The sequence below is a fragment of the Oncorhynchus mykiss genome, chromosome 25 (assembly GCF_057628025.1).
Source record: "Oncorhynchus mykiss isolate SJ-2025 chromosome 25, ASM5762802v1, whole genome shotgun sequence".
Classification (NCBI taxonomy): Eukaryota; Metazoa; Chordata; class Actinopteri; order Salmoniformes; family Salmonidae; genus Oncorhynchus; species Oncorhynchus mykiss.
In genome coordinates, this window is record NC_143046.1 from 71,539,787 (window position 1) to 71,562,908 (window position 23,122).

The window sequence follows — 23,122 nt, forward strand, 5'->3', positions numbered from 1 at the left end:
AGAGGGGTTAGGGTTGTCTGGTGTTCATTTCGCAGAAAATTAAGGAAGAGGGGCTCGTGAGTTTCGCAATTCAGCCTGGAAATTCAAGGTATTTTCACTAGGCATCAATTCAGAAAGGGGAGTGAGGGAGGGAAAGAGTGAAAGGGAAAGGGAGATCGAGAAGAAGAGAGAGAAACAGAACGAGTAATAGCGAAAAAGAGAATCGTAAAAGTAGGAAAGAAAAGGAGAGTGAAAGAGCAGGAGAGAGAGAGAGAGAGAGAGAAATATCAAAAAAAGGGTAAGAGATTGAGAGAGGGAAAGACCTCAAACTTAACCCAGGCGAGTGGTTTCCAAGAGGCCTCTCTAAATCTTGTTTTACAAAAACTCTGATGGTGAAGATGCTTTTTTTCGATACTCTCACCCCAATAATCTTTACACAATGCTGCAGCTGAACTTAACAAAAACCATGCAGTTATTATTTTCCACCTAGTCCTCAAAAGTTGACTTTATCCACCCTGTGCGTGACATGGGTGGATAAGTCTGTAAAGACAAACTTTTCAGCAACCTTTTCAGTACACATTTATTCACACAGAGGCTCTCTAAAAAGAGATACTTAAAAAGAGCTCTCTGGGGGTAAAGAGACTGTTTTTGGTGTTCTGTATTTCCGTTTAGTGTGTGTGTAAAGTGCCTAACTCAGGTGTCCGACAACCCTGGTGCGGACCAGTGAGAGGATGATGTAGCCACCATCGTCACCTGGAGACAAATGCACACATTATTTAACACACACACACACACACACACACACACACACACACACACAGATTTAGTTAAAACGTTCACGAGTGAGACTGAGCTGAGATTCTTGGGCTTCCTCGAAATTCAGAAGGCAGTGGATCTCTTTAGGGAGGGGGCTTTGGTGTTGTTCCTGCCGTTATCCTGGTGGGCCACATGGAGAAGTGTAATACGGCTTAGAGGGGCCCAGCCCAGGGTATTTACTTAGAGTACCCAGGCTACTTACCAGGTCCTCACTGACACAGGGCCACACACAAACAGACTATATTTAGGGCTTTTTTTAGAGAGATGGAGGAGAGTGGAGAGAAATGGATTGGGCTTTCAGAAGCAGAGGAATCGTGTGTCAGGCAAGTTGATTTATTTCTGGTAATCCTGCCCTTATAAGAAGCACATTTCAAAGACTTCATTTTCCTTGCAGTGAAGAAAATAGCTGATTTTGGGATGCTTTATTGTTGACCTTATGCAATAGTGTTGCATACAGTATGCAATAGGTTGAGCTGTCTACTAAAGTGACGACTTCAGTTGAAATACCAGTATCCATCCTCATCCTATGCTTTGTAAATGTACATTTTTTTATTTGGGGCTATGGCAGTCAATTTAAAAACATTCTAACAGTATTTCTGATTTTCTTAACTCACCATCACATACTTTTAATGTGGGACTATGACAGTCAATTGCAAATTAGTCTGACATTTGCCACGTTCAAAACAACTGGGAACTCGGAAATCTCCGACATCTGACTACAGACAACTGAGAACTCTGCAAAAAAATGAGCTCTGACTAGGAAAAAATTGTTTTGAAAGGTCATACAACTCGGAATTACAACTCGGGAACTCGGGTCTCTTTCTAGAGCTCCGACTTTCCGACCTGAAGATCACTGACGTTATGATTTGACCTAGTATTTTTGAGTTTCCAGTAGTCTTGAACGCACCAATAATACATCTTATCTCACCACCACTAATGAGATGGGTGTGCTCGATGCATGTCATGTCGGAGTTTCTCAAAGTCAGGGGACGTGGTCGACAGTGCGCACCTCATCTCTGCTTTGGTTTTAATGCAGACAAAAGCACTGAATCGAGCTTCACACATATGAGCTGGCAAAGGGTACCATGAGTTTAATGGTGCTTCCAAGACTGGGAACTTGGAAAAACATGTGGTCAATTCATGACATCAGTGATCTTCAGGTCGGAAAGTTGGAGCTCTAGAAAGAGGACCGAGTTCCCGAGATGATATTCCGAGTTCGATGAGCTATCAAACAAATTCTCCCAGTCAGAGCATGTTTTTTTCCCCAGTTGCCAGTTGTCTTGAACGCACTAAAGTCGGAAGTCTGAGATTTGAATGAGTGCCCAGTTCCCAGTTGTTTTGAACGCAGCATTAAATCTCAGAGGGAGATGGCAGGGTGTTCCCTATGAGTCATGAACCAAAACTCATCTGTAGTGACCCGTGAATGCGTTGGCTGCAGCATTCGGTCACGTCAGCTAGATCAACTGTTCAGTTTCACTTTCCGGCATGTCAACTGAGCCAGGATCACAGTCAAACGGATTGGGAAGTAGGTCCCAAAGTGCTCTTCCAAGCATTGGAGGTGAGCAATCGTCACTCGTGTGGGACACTTACTGGTGCTGTCTTCTGTTAGAAACACGCACAGCTGAGGGAAGGGGGTATGTTTCACTTTTAAAATACTTTCTCCATCTGAATCCACTGATTCGGTCACTCATCTGTAGAATGATTTGGTACTTCCCCTGCATGCTTGCGTCCAGTTAATTCAATTTCCCAAATGTGTCTGTTACATTGTCAAGGTGGCATTTTTTTTTATTACATCCATTATGAATGAAAACAGTTCCTCTCTCAATGCAAAAAAACTATCCAACACTCTCTCTCCATAACCACCAGGCCTCTGGGTGAAACAGAACATTGTCAAGGTCTAATCCCATACCTCCATATTGTTTTGCAAACTGGCATGCACGCAGTGCAACAATCGAAGTTACCTGCCACAGTATATATATATTTTGTTTTACATTTTTTACATTTATTTAACCTTTATTTAACTAGGCAAGTCAGCAAGTCAACAAATTCTTATTAACAATGACGGCCTACCCCGGCCAAACCCGGGCGACGATGGGCCAATTATGCGGCCGCCCTATGGGACTCCCAATCACGGCCGGTTGTGATACAGCCTGGAATTGAACCAGGGTCTGTAGTGACGCCTCTAGCACTGAGATGCAGTGCCTTAGGGCTCCCGAGTGGCGCAGCGGTCTATCTCCAAGTTCTGTGCTCAGCTCTTTTGCCGGCAGTTCCTCTCGGTGCATCATATCATGACTCCATATGGGGATACACATTCATCATTTTCATTTAGATTTTTAAGGTTAACCACAATACAATGATTGAGATACAAAATACATTACTTTAATATATATATTTTTAAAGTCTCCCGCGACCCCATTTTCATATCAGGCGACCCCACATGGGGTTGCGACCCCAAGTTTGGGAACAGCTGGTCTAGGAGATGGAGCATGCCAGATATGTATCCCAGTACTAAGAGACTGGCTCTCCTGAGTGGATGAATAGGCCAGAGGGAAGAGAAGCGCCATAGAGACAGCTTTAAATAAATCATCCTATCTAGCCTAGTCCCCTTGGTCTAATGCACTATTCATTGACTTGAGTCCCACAAGCCAAACCCCCTCCAAGTCGCCTTATGGGCTAAGGGAAGGCAGGGGAGGGAGGTAGAGAGGGTTGGAAAAACCAGGAAGCGGACCAATATTTAATTTAGGTGACCCTACTGCTATGTAGAACAGGTGCAGCATCAGAAGCAACAATATGTTTTTACAACAACGTGAGCTGTCTGTTCAGACACTATGGCCAGTCGCTCTCAGGACCTCCCGCCCCCGTAGTGGCCTACTACTACCCCACAACAGCCAACACCCATCCCTGACATGGACATACGCAGGCACACACACCTCAAATGCACCCACCCGATGGCATAGCCTAGTGGAAACTGAAGGGGCAAATATGCTGTGCAATTTCAGCCAAAATGTTTCACCTTATTTTCCAGAGCAAAACACGGCAGAAGCCTTTTATTTTTAGAGAATGAGAGAGAGAGGGCTCTATAGAGCCCTGGGGCTTAGCATTTTGCATTGTGTTAAGTTATTTATGTGAAATCTTCCAGGGAGGGAGTTGCAGAGGTCAGGACTTCATGGCAGGCACACATCTATGGGCAGTGGGATCTGCTGTAGTGTGTACGCACACGCCCGGTCGCCCACTCACACACATGCTCTTCTTTTTCCCTGTTATATCACTGTCATACTGGATCTCAGCGATGGTCACCTGATTGAAATATGCATTGCTGTATCTCTGCTCTCTCCCTCTTACTTATGAGTCTGTAGGTAGCTCCTGAAGACAGCATGCCTTTGTTAGATTCTGTGTTCAACTTGGAACATTGTTGTACTCAGCAGTATAGTATTTAAGGAGTGAAAGAGACTTGTTTTTACATCAGAAGTTAATGATTATCTGTAGGAGCCAGATGGGTCTGGAATGTGTTAGGGGAGACGGGTGGAGATCTTTGTTGAGTTTTTACTCTGAGAATTAGAACCTAACACCTTATTGTCTGATCTTTCACTGTGTTGAGTGGGTTCCCAGGGCTATGCTGGGGTCGTGAGAGGTCGGCGACCCAGTGGATGGTGGCAGTGGTAGGGAATGCAAATATTTTGTGGGGGACGCTATCTTCCAGACTATGAGTAAGCCATTGAGTCAATCTATAAAAGTGTCCCGGTGTGTCGCAGGCTTCCTTTTGATTTCCTGTTGTATTGACTGTGTCCTACCACTGTTCTCAGGAAATGGGAAAGAAAGAGAGATTGATTTCCATCCCCTCTGTCCCTGTACCCCCCCCCCCCCCCCCCCTTCATAATGCTCTCTCTCGCTTCATTCCTCCGTGACACCACTGCAGTGAATACCAACTTGGTGAAGACTGATTAACCTTATTGCTTTGGCTACGGATTCTATCAATGTCAATCTAATTTAGCCCTGACCTGCTTGTGTATGTGTGTGCACGCATGCGTGTAATCGCTCTAAATCCAGTTTGCATGAATGTGATTGTATGCATTAATCAAATGACCCCTTAACTCAGTTAAAGTAGTAGGTTAAATGCAGTAAATGACTTCTGTGTTTATAAAAACATTGATTGGTCTACATTCTAAAGATAGACCACCAACAGCACTTATAATTTGCACATTAACTACAAAAACACCTTCCTAAAAATGCATAGTAAGCCAAAAATGTGAGATTGGTTAAACTTGATCCCTGTGCATAGGTCTGTGAACCGTTCCTAAGATTCACTGTACTGTGACCCACAGTGGAATATGTAAAGCAATTCAAATAGCACGGCACTGCTGGTTTTCATCCTTCCTTCCCCTCTAACAAGGGACGGCTTCAGACCTGGTTGGTACTTCGGACACAATAAAACTAATTTTATTGGTCGCGTACACATGTTTTGCAAACGTTATGGCGGGTGTAGGGAAATTCTTATGTTCCTAGCTCCAACAGTGCAGTAATACACGCAAATCCCCAAAAAGTAAAGGAATTAAGAAATATACCTGGCCAATCAATGACAGTTATACACTAAGTAGTCAGTTTCTTTGCTCCTACAGACAGTGAGTCACGTGGCCTGCTACATAAAGCAGACAGGCATCGAGGCATTCAGTTACAGTTTGATTGAACGTTAGAATGGGAAAACAAATGACCTAAGCGACTGAGCGTGGTTTGATCGTCGGTGCCAGGTGCACCGGTTCCAGTATCTCAGAAACGGCAGTCTCCTGGGGTTCACGCACAACAGTGTCTAGGGTTTACAGAGAATGGTCTACAAAGAAAAACATCCAGTCAGCGGCAGTCGTTTGGATGAAAACAGCTTGTTGATAAGAGGTTGAAGGAAAATGGCAAGAATTGTGCAAGCTAACAGGCAGGCCACAAACAGGAAAAGAACGGCGCAGTACAACAGCGTTGTGCAGAACAGCATCTCGGAATGCACAACTCTTCGGTCCTTGTCATGGATGGGCTATTGCAGCAGACGACCTCACTGGGTTCTACTCCTATCAGTTAAAAACAAGAAGAAGTGGCTCCAGTGGGCACGCGAACACCAACACTGGACAATTGAGGAGAGGAAAAACATCACCTGGTCCTACAAATCCCAGTTCCTGTTGCGTCACGCTGATGGCAGAGTCAGGATTTGGCCAAAGCACTAAGCTGCATTAGTCCATGGCCCCATCCTGCCTGGTGTCAACTGTACAGGCTGGTGGCGGTGGTGTAATGGTGTGGGGAATGTTTTCCTGGCCCACGTTAGGTCCCTTGATACCAATTGAGCAACGTTTGAATGCCACACCTTGTAGAATCCATGCCCTGATACTAGATGGATGTACCTAATAAACTGGCCCCTGAGTGTATATCAATTATCTATCAGGGAGAAAGGAAAAGCAGAAAAGCTAATGCAGGACCCGGAGGTGTGGATGTGACTGACTTGCCCTGGTGTACTGGGTTTATTTAGTCTAGTTGGTATGAAGTAGGGAAAGGGAATACCTAGTCAGTTGCACAACTGAATGCATTCAACCGAAATGTGTCTTCCGTATTTAACCCAACCCCTCAATCCGAGAGGTGCGGAGGGCTGTTGTTGTTGGGGGTTAACTGCCTTGCTCAAGAGCAGAACGGCTGACTTTTCCACCTTGCCGGCTTGGGGATTAGAATCAGCGTCCTTTAGGTTACTGGCGCAACGGTCACGCCCTGACCTTAGAGAGACGTTTTGTTTCTCTATTTGGTTAGGTCAGGGTGTGATGTGAGGTGGGCATTCTATTTTTTGTTTTCCAGGTTTCTTAATTTCTCTGATTGGGAATCATACTTAGGTAGCCCTTTTTCCCTCCTTTCAGTGTGGGTAGTTAACTTTGTTTGTGGCATTTAGCCCTGTAAGCTTCACGGTTGTTTCTTTCATTTGTTGTTTTGTTGGCGACATTTTAAAATAAAATAAAATGTACGCTCATAACACTGCACTTTGGTCTACTTCCAACGACACCCGTGACAGAACTACCCACCAATAACAAAGGGAAAGCAGTGTGGTAAAGAGGACTCCTGGACATGGGAGTAGATCCTGGACGGAAAGGGAACCTGGACGCAGGCCGGGGAGTATCGCCGTCCGAGGGAGGAGATGGAGACAGCTAAGGTCAGCTATGAGGCGATATGAGGAGGCAAGTCAGCGAAGCAGGCACGAGAGGCAGCCAAAATGTTTTTTTTTGGGTGGGGGCACACGGGGAGATTGGCGGAGTCAGAGTTTAGACTTGAGCCAACTCCCCGTGCTTACCGTGGGTACAGGTGACTGGTCAGGCACCGTGTTATGGGGTGATGCGCACGGTGTCTCGAGTGAGCAGTCACAGGCCGGTGTGCTCTGTGCCAGCGTCCCGCATTTACCGGGTGGAAGTGGGCATCCAGCCAGAATGGGTTGTGCCAGCTCTGCGCTCGAGACGGCCAGTGCGCCTTCACGGCCCAGTGTATTCGATGCCCGCCCCACGCACCAGGCCTCCTGTGTGTCTCTCCAGCCCGGTGAGTCCTGTGCCTGCTTCAAGGACCAGGCCTCCTGTGTGTCTCCCCAGCCTGGTGAGTCCTGTGCCTCCAGTGATGATCCATGGCACGAAGCCTCCAGTGATGATCCATGGCACGAAGCCTCCAGTGATGATCCATGGCACGAAGCCTCCAGTGATGATCCATGGCATGAAGCCTCCAGTTATGATCCATGGCACGAAGCCTCCAGTGATGATCCATGGCACGAAGCCTCCAGTTATGATCCATGGCACGAAGCCTCCAGTGATGATCCATGGCACGAAGCCTTCAGTGATGATCAATGGCAAGAAGCCTCCAGTGATGATCCATGGCAAGAAGCCTCCAGTGATGATCCATGGCACGAAGCCTCCAGTGAGGAGTCATGGCACGAAGCCTCCAGCGACGGCCTCTAGTCCGGGGCCCGCAGCGAGGGTGCCCAGTCCGGGGCCCGCAGCGAGGGTGCCCAGTCCGGGGCCAGCAGCGAGGGTCCCCAGTCCGAGGCCCGCAGAGAGGGTCCCCAGTCCAGGGTCGGCGGCGAGGGTCCCCACACCAGAGGAGCCACCAAAGCGGGGTGAGCCAGAAGTGGAGAGGGGTCTACGTCCCGCACCAGAGCCGCCGCCGAGGATAGATGCCCACCCGGACCCTCCCCTATAGGTTCAGGTTTTGCGGTCGGAGTCCGCACCTTTGGGGGGGGGGGGGGGGGGGGTACTGTCACGCCCTGACCTTAGAGAGCTGTTTTATTTCTCTATTTGGTTAGGTCAGGGTGTGATGTGGGGTGGGCATTCTATTTTTTGTTTTCTAGGTTTCTTTATTTCTATAATTTGGCCGGGTATGGTTCTCAATCAGGGACAGCTGTCTATTGTTGTCTCTGATTGGGAATCATACTTAGGTAGCCCTTTTTCCCTCCTTTCAGTGTGGGTAGTAAACTTTGTTTGTGGCATTTAGCCCTGTAAGCTTCACGGTTGTTTCTTTCATTTGTTGTTTTGTTGGCGACATTTTAAAATAAAATAAAATGTACGCTCATAACACTGCACTTTGGTCTACTTCCAACGACACCCGTGACACCAACGCTCTTCACCGATAGGCTACCTGCCACCCTATGTAGCTTAAGTACTGTGTGTCTAATTAGACAATGGACTGAACTGGAGGGCTGCTGGTGACATTTGGTGTGTTTTAGCCATTATGACATGTCAACACTCTCACTCTGGCTAAAACGCAGACCTGCCGGCTTGACCTTTCCAGCGGCTCAGCAGTTTCCCCATAGACAGTCATTATTTCATTTCTCCTTTCTCTATTATTCTCTCTCTCCCCTCCCTGCAGTTTGTCACCCCAGAGAGGTCAGCTCTCCATCTGAGAGGCACACCTAATGAGAGAGAGAGAAGGAGAGAATGAACAAATAAGGAAAAGCTGGAAGGGATGAGCTCCCAGTAATAGTGCTAAAGACAGAGATAGCACCAGAGAGTCAAAGAGCTAGCCTACACTGATAGAGATGCAGAGAGAAGAGAGAATTCTCTGGACACCGTGGGCCAGTGAACTGGGCTCACCTAGGGTCAGGTGAGAAAACAGAAAACAACTACCCACAACTCAAGGGTGAAACAAGGCTGCCTAAGTATGGTTCTCAATCAGAGACATTGACAGCTGCCTCTGATTGGGAACCATACCAGGCCATACACAAAGAAATACAAACATAGAATGCCCACCCCAACTCACGCCCTGACCAACCTAAAATAGAGACATAAAAAAAGGAACTAAGGTCAGGATGTGGCACTCTCCTGCACCTGACTTCGCCTTTATACACACCTTGACACAACCCTTATCATGAACCCTAGTTGAACCCGACACTGGAAGGCTTATATGCTGAGCACAGCCAACAAGTGCTCAGCATATGTGGAAACTCCTTCAAGACGGTTGGAAAAGCATTCCAGGTGAAGCTGGTTGAGTGCCAAGAGTGTGCAAAGATGTCATCGAGGCAAAGGGTGGCTACTTTGAAGAATCTCAAATATAAAATATATTTAGATTTGTTTAACACATTTTTGGTTACTACATGATTCCATATGTGTTATGTCATAGTTTTGATGCCTTCACTATTATTCTACAGAAAATAGCAAAAATAAAGAGCAACCCTTGAATGAGTAGGTAAGTCCAAACTTTTGACTGGTACTGTATATCGTGAATCGCCCATCACGTTGAAAAAAATGGAAATATGATTTTTAGGCCATATCGCCCAGCCCAAACCAAGAGGTACAGACACTGAACTGATGGGCTGGTGGCCATTTTACAGCTTAGAGGAAAGATTTAACTGCGTAGAAGCCACAGAGAGAGTGAGAAAGAGCGAGACAGAGCCAGAGAGAGAGAGAGACAGAGCCAGAGAGAGAGCGAGAAAGAGCCAGAGAGAGCGAGACAGAGCCAGAGAGAGCGAGACAGAGCCAGAGAGAGCCAGAGAGACAGAGCCAGAGAGACAGAGAGACAGAGCCAGAGAGACAGAGCCAGAGAGAGCGAGCCAGAGCCAGAGAGAGCCACAGAGACAGAGCCAGAGAGAGCCAGAGAGACAGAGAGAGCAAGAGAGCGAGACAGAGCAAGAGAGAGCGAGACAGAGCCAGAGAGAGCTAGAGAGAGCGAGAGAGCCAGAGAGAGCGAGAAAGAGCCAGAGAGAGCGAGAAAGAGCCAGAGAGAGCGAGACAGAGCCAGAGAGAGCTAGAGAGAGCGAGAGAGCCAGAGAGAGCGAGAGAGTCAGAGAGAGCGAGACAGAGCCAGAGAGAGCTAGAGAGAGCGAGAGAGCCAGAGAGAGCGAGAAAGAGCCAGAGAGAGCGAGACAGAAAAGGGCAACTAAACACCTTTGTAAATACAATCCAAATGTATCTGTTTATTTATCTTCCCTTGCCATTCACACAATACCTAGTTGCCAATGTTACACTACTGTAAATAGATAATAATATAACATTTGAGATGTCTATATATTTTTGATGCTTATTTTTTACATTTCTGATTGCTTATTTCACTTTTGTTTGTTTTTCACTTGCTTTGGCAAAGTAAACATACGTTTCCCATGCCAATAAAGCGCCTTTGAATTTTAGAGAGAGAGGAGAGTGAGAGAAAGAGAGAGTGAGACAGGGCAAGAGCGTGCTGTGTTGCTCACAGCGGATAGTTAAGGACTACAGGTTGCAGAGGGACTTGGTGATAAAAGCTAACAGAGTGTGAAGTGCATGTGGAGGGTGTTAAAGTCAAGTACAGCTGAAGAGTAAACATAACAGCAAATAGGTGTTTTGTTATTGGGAGCTGAGAAGCCACCTGACCCTGACAGGTTGTGAAAATTTGGAGGTGCGAGTGTGTGTGTGTGTACCTTCAAACTTTGTTGAAGAGGCAGAGAAGTAGGCTTGGACAATATACCGCATATCGGGGTATCTTGAAATAACCACGGGATGTTTTTTCAATTCCGTCAAAACTATTTGAATATTTGTTCCTACTTTTTAAGTAAGTACCTGCAGTCAACTTGTGAAATATGTTAGGAGATAGAGGACTGCGTTCTTCATTTCACTGGACAAATATTTTTTCATTATGAAGTTTACCGGTTGTCCCCAGTCACATGGTGTTTGTTTACAAGCACACAAGACCAGAACCTTGTAAGTCACTCAATGTTGTGCAGCACGAGCCAGGTGATCGAGTTAAATGTTTGTGAGCTAGATAGCTTAGAACTATTATATAACTGTCTAAATGTGCTAAATGCTCTGGAGTTGTGCATTTGGATAGCTAAGCTATCTAGCTGAGTGGTTACCTTCTTCCAAAATCAAGCTTCACTTGGTAACAGCAGAGAATCCCCTCCTGGATCAAGAGCCTTGCTGTCTATTATTTTTTTTAGTACTTGTACAGTGCAAAAAAAAGTATTCAGAAGCCATTTTGTTACGTTACAGCCTTATTCTAACATTGATCAAATTTAAATAAAATCATCAATCTCCACACAATACCTGATAATGACAAAGCGAAAACATGTTTTCAATTTTTTTTCCAAATGTATTAACAAATAAAAAACAGAAATATCTTATTTACATAAGTATTCAGACCCTTCGCTATAAGACTAGAAATTGAGCTTGGGTGCATCCTGTTTCCATTGATCATCCTTGAGATATTTCTACAATTTGATTGGAGTCCACCTGTGGTCAATTCATTTGATTGGACATGATTTGGAAAAGCACAACCTACAAAAGGGCAGGGTTTCTGCGTGTGTGCAGTTTAGATAGTGGTGTATGTCCTTACCTTGTCGGGCTGTCCAACGAAGGGGTTCCCAGCACAGCGCTGGTTGATGACATCTCTGATGAGGTGTTTCTGTCTGTCTATTGTAGGTGGTGAGGATGCTGATCCTGTTGGCAGGGTAACCCAGCAGAAGCATGTACATGAACAGAGCCGTACTCTGCCTCACCCAGCTTCTACAGAGAGAGAGGGAGGAAGGGTTGAGAGAGAGGGAGGTGGGGGGGGGGGGGGGGGGTGTTGAGGGGGGTGAAAGAAAGAGAGGGCAGGTAAGACAACAAAAAGGTTTGCACACAGGGGAAATCAAACAAAATACTATTACTAAAACAGATACAAAAACGCATTTCCCAGTGTATTAGAATGTTTTCCCCTACTCGTTTGACAATAAGCGAGATGATTACAAAAGTCTTCATGTTTTTAATACACATTTCCACACTAATTCCAAGCTCTTTTAGTACCCAGAGGGCAGTGTAAACCAGTCTGTGTGAGTGTGTTTGTTTTAATACATTAAATCTTTGCCCGTGCCCCTGTGCTGGTTGGTGTGCCACGCAGAGAGGGGTCTGATGGGGGTGAGGTTAGGCTGGCTGGGGTTTATGTCCTGCCAGGCTGGTAGACGGCATGAAGGGGTGTGAGGTTCAAGTTCATTGGCCTGCTGCTGAACCAGACTGGGACTGGGATATGCTTTACTTTCCCTCTCACTAAACTAAAACACAGGATCAGTTGGCAGGCCTCATGCACACAGATGTTCACTTACAGATACACAAAGAAATGCACGTAAAGTTGCACGCATGATAAAAAAAAGACAGACACCATCTTACATACGACACACAAATACACACGGACAGGCACGCACACACGTGCACGCCAATGCATACACACACACACACACACACAATGTGCAGTCAGCTGGCCTCGCAGTGCCTCGATTCTGTCTGCAGTGCAGTGAACAAAGGGGGTTTGGAGGATCATGACAAAAGTAGAACATCACGCTTCTCTTTCTCCTCCCAAATACAGACAGGTCACAGCTGTTCAACAGCAGCTGGCCAGCCTCTCTCTCCATCCCCATCTCTCCGACTCTCGCTCCCTTTCTCTCTCGCTCACCCTCTTTTCCTTCATCTCTTTCTGCCTTCATCTCTTTCTCCATCCAAGTGTTTGATCCCTCCCCCACACTCATTAATACGTAGACATCTCTATAAAAACTCAAAAGGCAGTTATATATGTATTTTTTTGTATACATTTGCAGCCTCAAGCTGCAGTGGCCTTACTATCACTGATTCTCACCATCTATGTTCTAATCAGCGACCAGAAGCGTTTCAGTTAATCCGCTGTTTTCAGATTAAGAGCACTATTAAAGGGGACTGAACAGATTTGATAAAACACTTACCCGTCTCACTATTACCAAATTGTTATCGGTTTCAGTGACTTTTAACCAGGGCTGAAAGGCTATAATATACCACAAGCACACAGAGACGCACACACACACACACGGAGACTGAGATACGCACGCATACACACACTGAAACGCACCCTGGAGGCAGTGCTTCCACAACGGAGAATGATCTGCCCTCCAAATGTCGCCAAAATGAAATTACAAATTTCCAACAGTATGCATTATTCATCCAGTTTCAATTAAGGCCGGGCACGGTGGAATAACAGAGTGGAATAACAGAGCAGTGTGGGGTGGAATAACTCACACAGCCTGGACCTTTGCTCGACAACCAGCCACGGAATCCCATCAAAACACTGCACCACGTCTGTTTCTGTTCCCCTGACCAGGCTCAAATGATATGGACCCTGTTAATATGACTACCGCCAGATATTCCTGACCATGTGATCTGACCAGGAAACACTCTGTAGCCCAGTCAAGTTTTTCCACACCGATCTCGACAAACCATTTCTGTATGGACCTCGCTTTGTGCACGGGGGCATTGCCATTCTGAAACAGGACAGGGCCTTCTCCAAACTGTTGCCAAAAAGTTGGAAGCACAGAATCATATAGAATTAAGGGTTCCATGCACTCACTTACATTGTATACTGTAGTGTTAAGATTTCCCTTCACTGGAAACAGCCCCAGACCATTATTCCTCCTCAACAAAACTTTACAGTTGGCACTATGAATTGGGGCAGATAGTGTACTCCAGGCATCCGCCAAACCCAGATTTGTCCTTCGGACTGCCAGATGGTGAAGCGTGATTCATCACTCCAGAGAATGTGTTTCCACTGACCCAGAGTCCAATGGCGGAGAGCTTTACACCACTCCAGCCAACGCTTTGCACTGTGCAAGGCTTGTGTGAGGCTGCTCGGCCATGGAAACCCATTTCATGAAGCTCCTGCCGAACAGTTCTTGTGCTTATGTTGCTTCCAGAAGCAGTTTGGAACTCGTTAGTGACTGTTGCAACCGAGGACAGACAATTTTTACACGCTGTGTGCTTTAGCACCCTAGTGGTCCTGTTCTGTGAGCTTGTGTGGCCTACCGCTTCCCGGCTGAGCCGTTGTTGCTCCTACACGTTTTCACTTCACAATAACTGCACTTACAGTTGACCGTGGCAGCTCTAGCAGGGCAATAATTTGATGAACTGACTTATTGGAAAGGTGGCATCCTATTACGGTGCCACAATGAAAGTCACTGAGATCTTCAGTAAGGCCATTCTACTGTCAATGTTTGTCTATGGAGATTGCATGGCTGTGTGCTCAATTTTATACACCTGTCAGCAATGGGTGCGGCTGAAATAGCCAAATCCACTAGGTTCAAGTGGTGTCCACATAAACTATATATAAAAGTATGTCACCAATACTGCTGCATTGGTCTATAGGCTATGAGTTCCATGCACTAACTTCTTTAGCTGCCAATGGATCACGGTGCATCAATGTGTCCATATGGCAGAGGTTGGTGATCTCACATTAGTTGACCTTTAAATTTGAGATTTTTATCATCTCAATTCACATTTTTATGATTAACCAGGTGACAATAATTTTGAGAATTAGAAAGTTATTATTGAAATGAAACTGTTCCACGAAAATGATCATATGAAAATCATAACTGGCTCGCAGAATGGTAGGATAAATTGTAAGCTTCCCCAAACTTGAAACCCAAACGGCGCCTTTGAAGTCTTTATAATATAATTGCCTCCACGTTTCCATGGTGGGATTTTGCCTATAGACTACTTTAAAGCAAGGTCAAATATGCATCACAATATGAAATACAACACTCAGGTTTCGAACAATTAAGTATGTTTTCAAAATGCATAGTGCCTTCAGCTTACATTGTAAAGTGGTGGGTGATGCGCTGATAGCCTGTTGCCTGCATCTGAATGGTGAATGGGAGGAGCGCCTTAAATTACCAGTTGAGAAATAAATATAGTAACTCTTCAAATCGTGCACCAAAACTTTTTTGAACATTGCCTTTAGAATTGTTTCACAATGAATGGGCTTATAAAAGCACATTTTACTACAGCAGAAACCAACTGAGGAGCTGCAGAAGAAATCCCACTTAAAATAGGCTCTGTATGCTGTGCATAGTTGTGTTGGATAAATAAGATACATGATGACTAAGGAAAATATGCACAGGCCAATTGAATTACATTACAATTGAAAATGAACCTATAGACAGATAAGCATGACTGTCAAATGTTATTTCCATCAATGAATAAAAACTTATTTTGCAATGGGATTTTTTGTCTTCACTGGTCGTTTTGTTTAAAATGGGGGGGGGGGGATTGCAGACGAATGGAAACCCTGGTGTGTGTGATGTCTCCAGTATGCTTGTCTCTCTAATGTCTCTGCTTGACACAAATGTGATCTTATGTTCCCAAATGCAAGATAACTCAGTAACCATGGCAACAGCTGCAACAGCTGCCTCAGCCCATTGCCTCAGGTTGAGTGTAACGGCCCAGGACTGGCACGTGGCTGAGTAACTGAAAGAGATGTGAAGTAAAGAGGGAATACAATTGGGGAGGGAGTGAGAGCGTGCGGCTGTGGCACACTACCCCTAAAAGGAAAATGAGAGTTAAGACATCAGTTGAGCTACTGTAGAATCAGGGCTGAGTGAAACATACTGAGAATGTAATGTACTGGTAAATACACACATGCTAACATAATCCATCGAATGTTAACCTTTTCAAATGACCAGTGATTTCAATCTTCCCCTGGGTCCCATCAGTGATCTACTGAATATTATAAACCAGGTAGTTGGGGTCCTGAATGCTGATTGGCTCGAACAGCATTTCAGCCATGTGTACAGTATATCAGCCATTATACAATGGCTGGGTCTAATCCTGAATGCTGATTGGTTAAAAGTGCATTCCAGCCAGTTTCTGTTCCACAAGTTACCACCAGCTAAATCTATGATGTTAAAATGCCTATTTAGTCTGTTCCATCAGCCTGTCTCATCAAAGTGCTCCAGAGTGGCGCAGCGGTCTAAGGCACTGCATCTCAGTGCTAGAGGCGTCACTACAGATCCTGGTTTGATTCCAGGCTGAATCACAACCGGAGCCCCGAGTGTATGGCAATGGAACATTTAGAACGAAAGACTGGATTGCTTACATAGATATAGAACAAAAAGACTGAATGACTGGTTGCGTCTCCGGCAACCGAATCAATAGAATGAACGACCAGCTGGCTTGGTTAGCAATACTAGATTTGTTTCGGGACTATATCTTGTGGAAGGATGAAATAGTATGAATAAATTCATCAAAATAACATTGATAAAAATATGTTAATCATTATTTGAGTATGTGGGTAACCCGTTGTATAAAAGTGATAATGCCCTCGAAGCTGGTGTTTGGAGGATATATTGGCACAGTTTGCCGGCCCTCTACGAATATATCCTCCAAACACTGGCTTCTCGGGCACTATCACTTAAATATACCATGGGTATGACACAGAAATACCCGTTTACTGTTACATTTATGTTGGTAACCAGTTTATAATAACAATAAGGCACCTCTGTGTTTGTGGCCAATATAGCTAAGGGCTGTACTTACGCACAACGCAACACTGAGTGCCTGGATACAGCCCTTAGGCCTTCGTATATTGGCTATATACCACAAACCCCTGAGGTGCCTTATTGCTATTATAAACGGGTTACCAACGTAATTAGAAAAGTACAAATAAATGTTTAGTCATACCCGTGGTATACGGTCTGATATTCCATGTCTTTCAGCCAATCAGCAGTCAGGGCTCAAATCATCCAGTCTATAATGGTCAAAATACCACACCCCCTCGGGCTTTGTTGCTTAAATTAAGGGTGTCTACTTCACATCCCAACCATACAACGGGTATGATGTGACGCACGTCATTTTCCAACTATCCGAGATGTGGATAAATAAGAGAAAACATTTTCCTTTATGACTCATTTCAGAACAGTGAGCTTGAGGGGTTGGAGTATTAACGCACATGTACTTTAGCAAATGAGCCATGCCAAAGAGAAAGGGGGATAGATTGCTGCTGGCTAGGTCTCATGTTGCTAGTGCTCAATGGAGTGCCTTGAGCTGGAGTGTGTGCTTGTGGCACGGGGGAAAGATGTCCGTTTGTGTACTGCTGTGACAGGTATTCACCAAACACTGGCACTATCGCCTCTCCAGTGTCCAATTCACCCCTCTGATCAAGTGTGTGTGTGTGTGTGTGTGTGTGTGTGTGTGTGTGTGTGTGTGTGTGTGTGTGTGTGTGTGTGTGTGTAGAGGAGGGTATGTGGTGGCGGCCACTTTACCCCTCTGGTCTCGGGACAAGTGTGTGTAAGGGACTGAGATTGAGAGAGTTGTGGTCAGTTCCCTTGAGGCGTCTGAAAATGGCAACAGCCAAACGGAGAGGAGAAACCGAGACACACATGCTCCTCATTTAACATGTCCAGACCGAGAGATACATGCTCCTCATTTAACATGTCCAGACCGAGAGATACATGCTCCTCATTTAACATGTCCAGACCGAGACACATGCTCCTCATTTAACATGTCCAGACCGAGAGATACATGCTCCTCATTTAACATGTCCAGACCGAGAGATACCTGCTCCTCATTTAACATGTCCAGACCGAGAGATACCTGCTCCTCATTTAACATGTCCAGACCGAGAGATACATGCTCCTCATTTAACATGTCCAGACCGAGAGATACATGCTCCTCATTTAACATGTCCAGACCGAGAGATACATGCTCCTCATTTAACATGTCCAGACCGAGAGATACATGCTCCTCATTTAACATGTCCAGACCGAGACACATGCTCCTCATTTAACATGTCCAGACCGAGACACATGCTCCTCATTTAACATGTCCAGACCGAGACACATTCTCCTCATTTAACATGTCCAGACCGAGACACATTCTCCTCATTTAACATGTCCAGACCGAGACACATGCTCCTCATTTAACATGTCCAGACCGAGACACATGCTCCTCATTTAACATGTCCAGACCGAGACACATGCTCCTCATTTAACATGTCCAGACCGAGATACATGCTCCTCATTTAACATGTCCAGACCGAGAGATACATGCTCCTCATTTAACATGTCCAGACCGAGAGATACCTGCTCCTCATTTAACATGTCCAGACCGAGTGTAACGGTTTTCTTCGTGAGAAGGAGAGTCGGACCAAAATGCAGCGTGTAGATTGCGATCCATGTTTTAATGAACAAACATAAAACACGAATCAATACAAACACTACAAAATAAAGAACGTGATGAACGTAACAAAAACCTAAACAGCCCTATCTGGTGAAAACACATAGACAGGAACAATCACCCACAAACACACAGTGAAACCCAGGCTACCTAAATATGGTTCCCAATCAGAGACAATGACGAACACCTGCCTCTGACTGAGAACCATATCAGGCTGAACATAGAAATAGACAAACAAGACATGAAACATAGAATGCCCACTCAGATCACACCCTGACCAATCAAAACATAGAAAATACAAAGTAAACTATGGTCAGGGCGTGACACCGAGACATCCATGCTCCTCATTTAACATGTCCAGACCGAGAGATACCTGCTCCTCATTAACATGTTCAGACAGAGACACATGCTCCTCATTTAACATGTCCAGACCGAGAGATACATGCTCCTCATTTAACATGTCCAGACCGAGACACATGCTCCTCATTTAACATGTCCAGACCGAGACACATGCTCCTCATTTAACATGTCCAGACAGAGACATCCATGCTCCTCATTTAACATGTCCAGACCGAGAGATACCTGCTCCTCATTAACATGTTCAGACAGAGACACATGCTCCTCATTTAACATGTCCAGACCGAGAGATACCTGCTTCTCATTAACATGTTCAGACCGAGACACATGCTCCTCATTAACATGTCCAGACCGAGAGACATGGTCCTTATTTAACCAACAATGAGCAACTTCAGGACACTCCTGAGTGAGCCACTCTATAAGGAAAGACAATCTGGCTGCTAGTCCAGAGGACAAATCACTAGCCTGTCCTGAGTGGCTCCAGTGTTAGCGGTGCGCTAGGTAATGAATATATCAACTGGACTGGCCCTGGATCCATTATGGTTTAAATGAATGAACCATTGAACAATATCCTCTGCTACTCTGCGGAGTGAGTGTGTATGTGGAATGATTGTGTGTGTGTTCCTGTGTACTTGTGTGTGTGTGTTCCTGTGTATGTATGCGCGTGTTGCTGTGTACGTGTGTGTGTGTTGCTGTGTACAGTACCAGTCAAACGTTTGAACTCATCTACTCATTGGAGGGTTTTTCTTTACTTTTACTATTTTCTACATTGTAGAATAATAATGAAGACATCAAAACTATGAAATAACACATATGGAATCATATAGTGATAGGAGATATGGATATAATTTAATTTAATTGTATTATTATTATATGTAGTAGAAAGTGATGGGTTAGAAGAAGCCTACATAACCAACCCATGAAGTAAAATTGAACATCCATATTTGGCCAGCTATGTAAACTTTAATATTGATTTATACTGCAAAAGATGTCGGTCAATTGGTAACATACATTTTTGTCTTCTTCTAATGCCCCTTAAGGGCAAAGTAATCTAAAAGTAACTGAACGTAATCAGATTACTTTACTGAGTATGGATAATCCAAAAGTTACTGATTACAATTTTGGACAGGTAACTAGTAACTGTAACGAATCACATTTAGAAAGTAACCTACCCAACCCTGTTGGTACTGTGCGTGTGTTCCTGTTTATACGTGTGCGTTTATGTGTTATTAACCTGGTAGAAATAAGGCTTGGGCTCTGACTCTCCCACTCCATTGAAGTCCTCCACGTTAAGGAGCTGGAAGTTGAAGGTCAGGCCAGGGTTAGGGGCCTGGAACTGGGGCAGCAGCTGTAAGTGGGGCAGGTTCTCCAGCTGCTTATTGCGGCAGTTATATAGATTACACAGACTGGAGGAGAGATGGAGAACCATGCTAGCATTAGCATCAGAGAAAGATTCACCATTCATTCATATGGTTAGGGAGAGCCAACATAGTATTAGCATTAAAGAGATTCACTATTCACCACTTTATCTTAGCGTCCATGTTAGTTAGTATACATAGAGGGCACCAGAGGTAATATAAACTCAAGTGACTATCCACTCAACTGACTAGACAATTAGCCAGGGAGACATGACCATATTCACGTGTATCAACTGGTATTTAGCAACTATTGGATCATGGACGTAGCAAGGGTTTTATAATTGGCTAACAGACTAGTTATTTTCGTCTCGTCTTAAAAGACGTCATACACACTAACCAAATATTGTGTTGATATTTTTGCACTAATTTCTGATGATCAAAAACAGCATGATAAAGTATTTTCAAATTTCAAAATGATTTTGTACATGTTCAGACATGTTTGTTTGATCATAGATAATAAAAAAATATAAAATCAAATGTTTTTATTTATAAATCCCTTTTTACATCAGCAAATGTCAAAGTGCTTAAAAAGAAACCCAGCTTAAAACCCCAAACAGCAAGCAATGCAATGCAATATGTACTGAGCATTTCTGTTTTAACCATATTCACTGTTATGTCCCCAGTGCGCCTAACCCACCTGGCACGGGCACGTCCCTGGTCATCCAGGTCAACGGTGGGTACCCCCAGGTGTACGAAGCGGGTGAACAGGGACTGCTCCATGTTGGAGTACTTCTGGAAGGCCATGATCTTAATGACAGGGGGCAGCTGCTGGTGGTCTCCTATCATGATCCAACGCTTCCAACCTGCTGTAACCGTCCTCTGGGTTCTAGAGAGGAAATATACTGTAGGTCAGTGTCAAGGTTCAAGGCCAGTTCAGTTCTCCTCCACAGAGACCATAGAGTGTTTGAGGGAAAATGACTGCCCATGCATTACCAGTTAAAAAACAACAACTTTTTGATTGTAAAAGAAAGGTTAGCTTAAAGCTGCAATATGTACATTTTTGGGCGACCCGACCAAGCAGTAGATCTGTTCTATGTGCCCTATTGCTATGGTTCCTGTGCTTTGTTTTTGAGTCTTACATTCGGTTTTGTACACCAACTTCAAACAGCTGAAAATACTATATTTTTGGTTATGGAAAATATATTTCACAGCACTTTAGATGGTACAATGATTCTCAACACTACACCTGCTTGTTTTGTCACAAACTAAAATTAGGCAAACTATTCGAATTTTAGCAACCAGGAAATGGCAGAGTGATTTATGCATAGTGCATCTTTAATTATGGACATGTCTTACTTTAGAATGGTTAGATCTGATTGTATGGTGGTGATTAGCTAGTTAATATCTGTGTCACTGTTGCTTTAGTTTAGTGCTCCCTCCCACAGTGTACAAGTGTTCCACTAGGACAGCTCATAGACTGGTGTTCAAGGGGAGACATATTGCAGCATTAGTGTGTGTTGGTGGTGAACGTGTGTTGGGTGCTGACATTCTTTGCATTTGTCTGCTGCCTCACAAAAGCACAGACCCCTGGAGAATAGCTGTACGCCTTCTCTCCCTGTTTCCTTATCCCTACATTCTTTCTCTTTTCACAAGCAGCGAAAACATTCATTCGGCCTGCCTTGCATTTCAAACACCCCTCATCACCACAGCACCTCTTTTCACATCTGTTCTTCACCTGCTTTCATTCTCTCCATTCTCACCCCTCTCTGCCTGTTAACTGAGTGGCGAACTCTGCGCTCCTTCATCGCCCTCCAGCTGGACCACAGGACTGTGTCGCGGTGTCAGATACAGCCTGGAAACAACTATCTGCACCAATGCAAAGCTCCAAGCAACTGAAGCAAAGTTACAATATTCCTGCAAAACTTCCAGAAGTATGTCTGTCCCTCCATCATATCGGCAAAGGACATCTTCAACAAAGTATATGGTTTTGGATAAGTGAAACTTGATGTCAAGACCAAGTCTTCAAATGGAGTAGAATTCAAACCTCTGGCTCGTCCAACACTGACACTAGCAAAGTCAATGGCAACCTGGAGACAAATGGGGTGAATACGGTCTGACGTTTAAAGAGAAGTGGACCACAGACCACACTCTGGGGACTGAGATCACCATTGAAGATCAGGCAACCAAAGGACCGGAACTTATGTTCAACACACAATTCTCACAAAATTCTGTCAAGAAGAGTGGGAAGGTGAAAACTGCCTATAAGTGTGAATACGTCAACCTGGGAGTGGATGTATACTGACTTTGCAGGCCCGGCCATGCACGGGGCAGCGGTGGCCGGGTATGAGGGATGGCTGGCTGGCTACCAGATGACCTTCGACACAGCCAAGTCCAAAATGACCCAGAGCAACTTTGCTGTCAGCTACAAGACAGGAGACTAACAGCTACACATCAATGTTAGCGATGGCACAGAGTTTGGAGAGTCCATCTACCAGAAGGTGAATGACAAGCTGGAGACAGCTGTGAACCTTGTCTGGACAGCAGGCAGCAACAGCATCTGCTTTGGCATCGCTGCCAAGTACCAGCTGGACTCCAGTGCCTCATATCCGCTAAAGTTAACAATGCCAGGTTCGTAGGAGTTAGCTACACCCAGACACTGCGGCCAGGTATGAAAATCTCCCTGTCTGCAATGGTCGAAGGCAAGTACATCAACACCGGTGGCCACAAACTGGGAATGGGCCTGGAGCTAAAGGCATAAGTATCTAGCTAACCTGTCTAGTGAAGTCGTCATATTTAATATTTGACAGAATAGCAGAATAATCTGGCCTGATGTATTTCCAGCCAAACAACCCTTAAGGGATGTCTCAAAGGAAAGGGATGAATCTAATCTAAAGCAACAATATACATAACATAGCCCTCAGTTCTGTCAGCTAGATGGATCCCCAAACCATTAGCCACTGTCATTTCCTTTCAGTTGGTTTGTAGTCAGTCATCCTGTGTGTTCTACAGTAGCCAAGTACTACTAGGTCTGCTATTTATTCAGTCATGTAGCCCTATACTGTGTTGTACCACTAGTGAAAAACATCCTCATCAAATAGAGCATTACTTCTGCATCTTTTACATATGCTTTAGTGGTTTGGCTCATTGGATTGGACAATACTCATTGGGCAATACAAAGAGAGTTACATGAAGACACACTATATA

The 23,122-nt window shown here is 44.8% G+C and overlaps 2 pseudogenes across 1 annotated transcript; one reads left to right on the forward strand and one right to left on the reverse strand.

Annotated features, from left to right (window-relative positions):
- Positions 1–858: 858 nt before the first annotated feature.
- LOC118944329 (RNA helicase aquarius-like) lies at positions 859–21,723 on the reverse strand (annotated as a pseudogene). The gene is made up of 5 exons (XR_016491553.1): positions 21,679–21,723; positions 20,616–20,804; positions 19,795–19,966; positions 11,593–11,762; positions 859–915 (listed from the first exon to the last, which is right to left on the reverse strand). The product of XR_016491553.1 is annotated as an RNA helicase aquarius-like (transcript).
- LOC110505705 (non-selective voltage-gated ion channel VDAC2 pseudogene) lies at positions 21,696–22,804 on the forward strand (annotated as a pseudogene).
- The last annotated feature ends 318 nt before the right edge of the window (positions 22,805–23,122 follow it).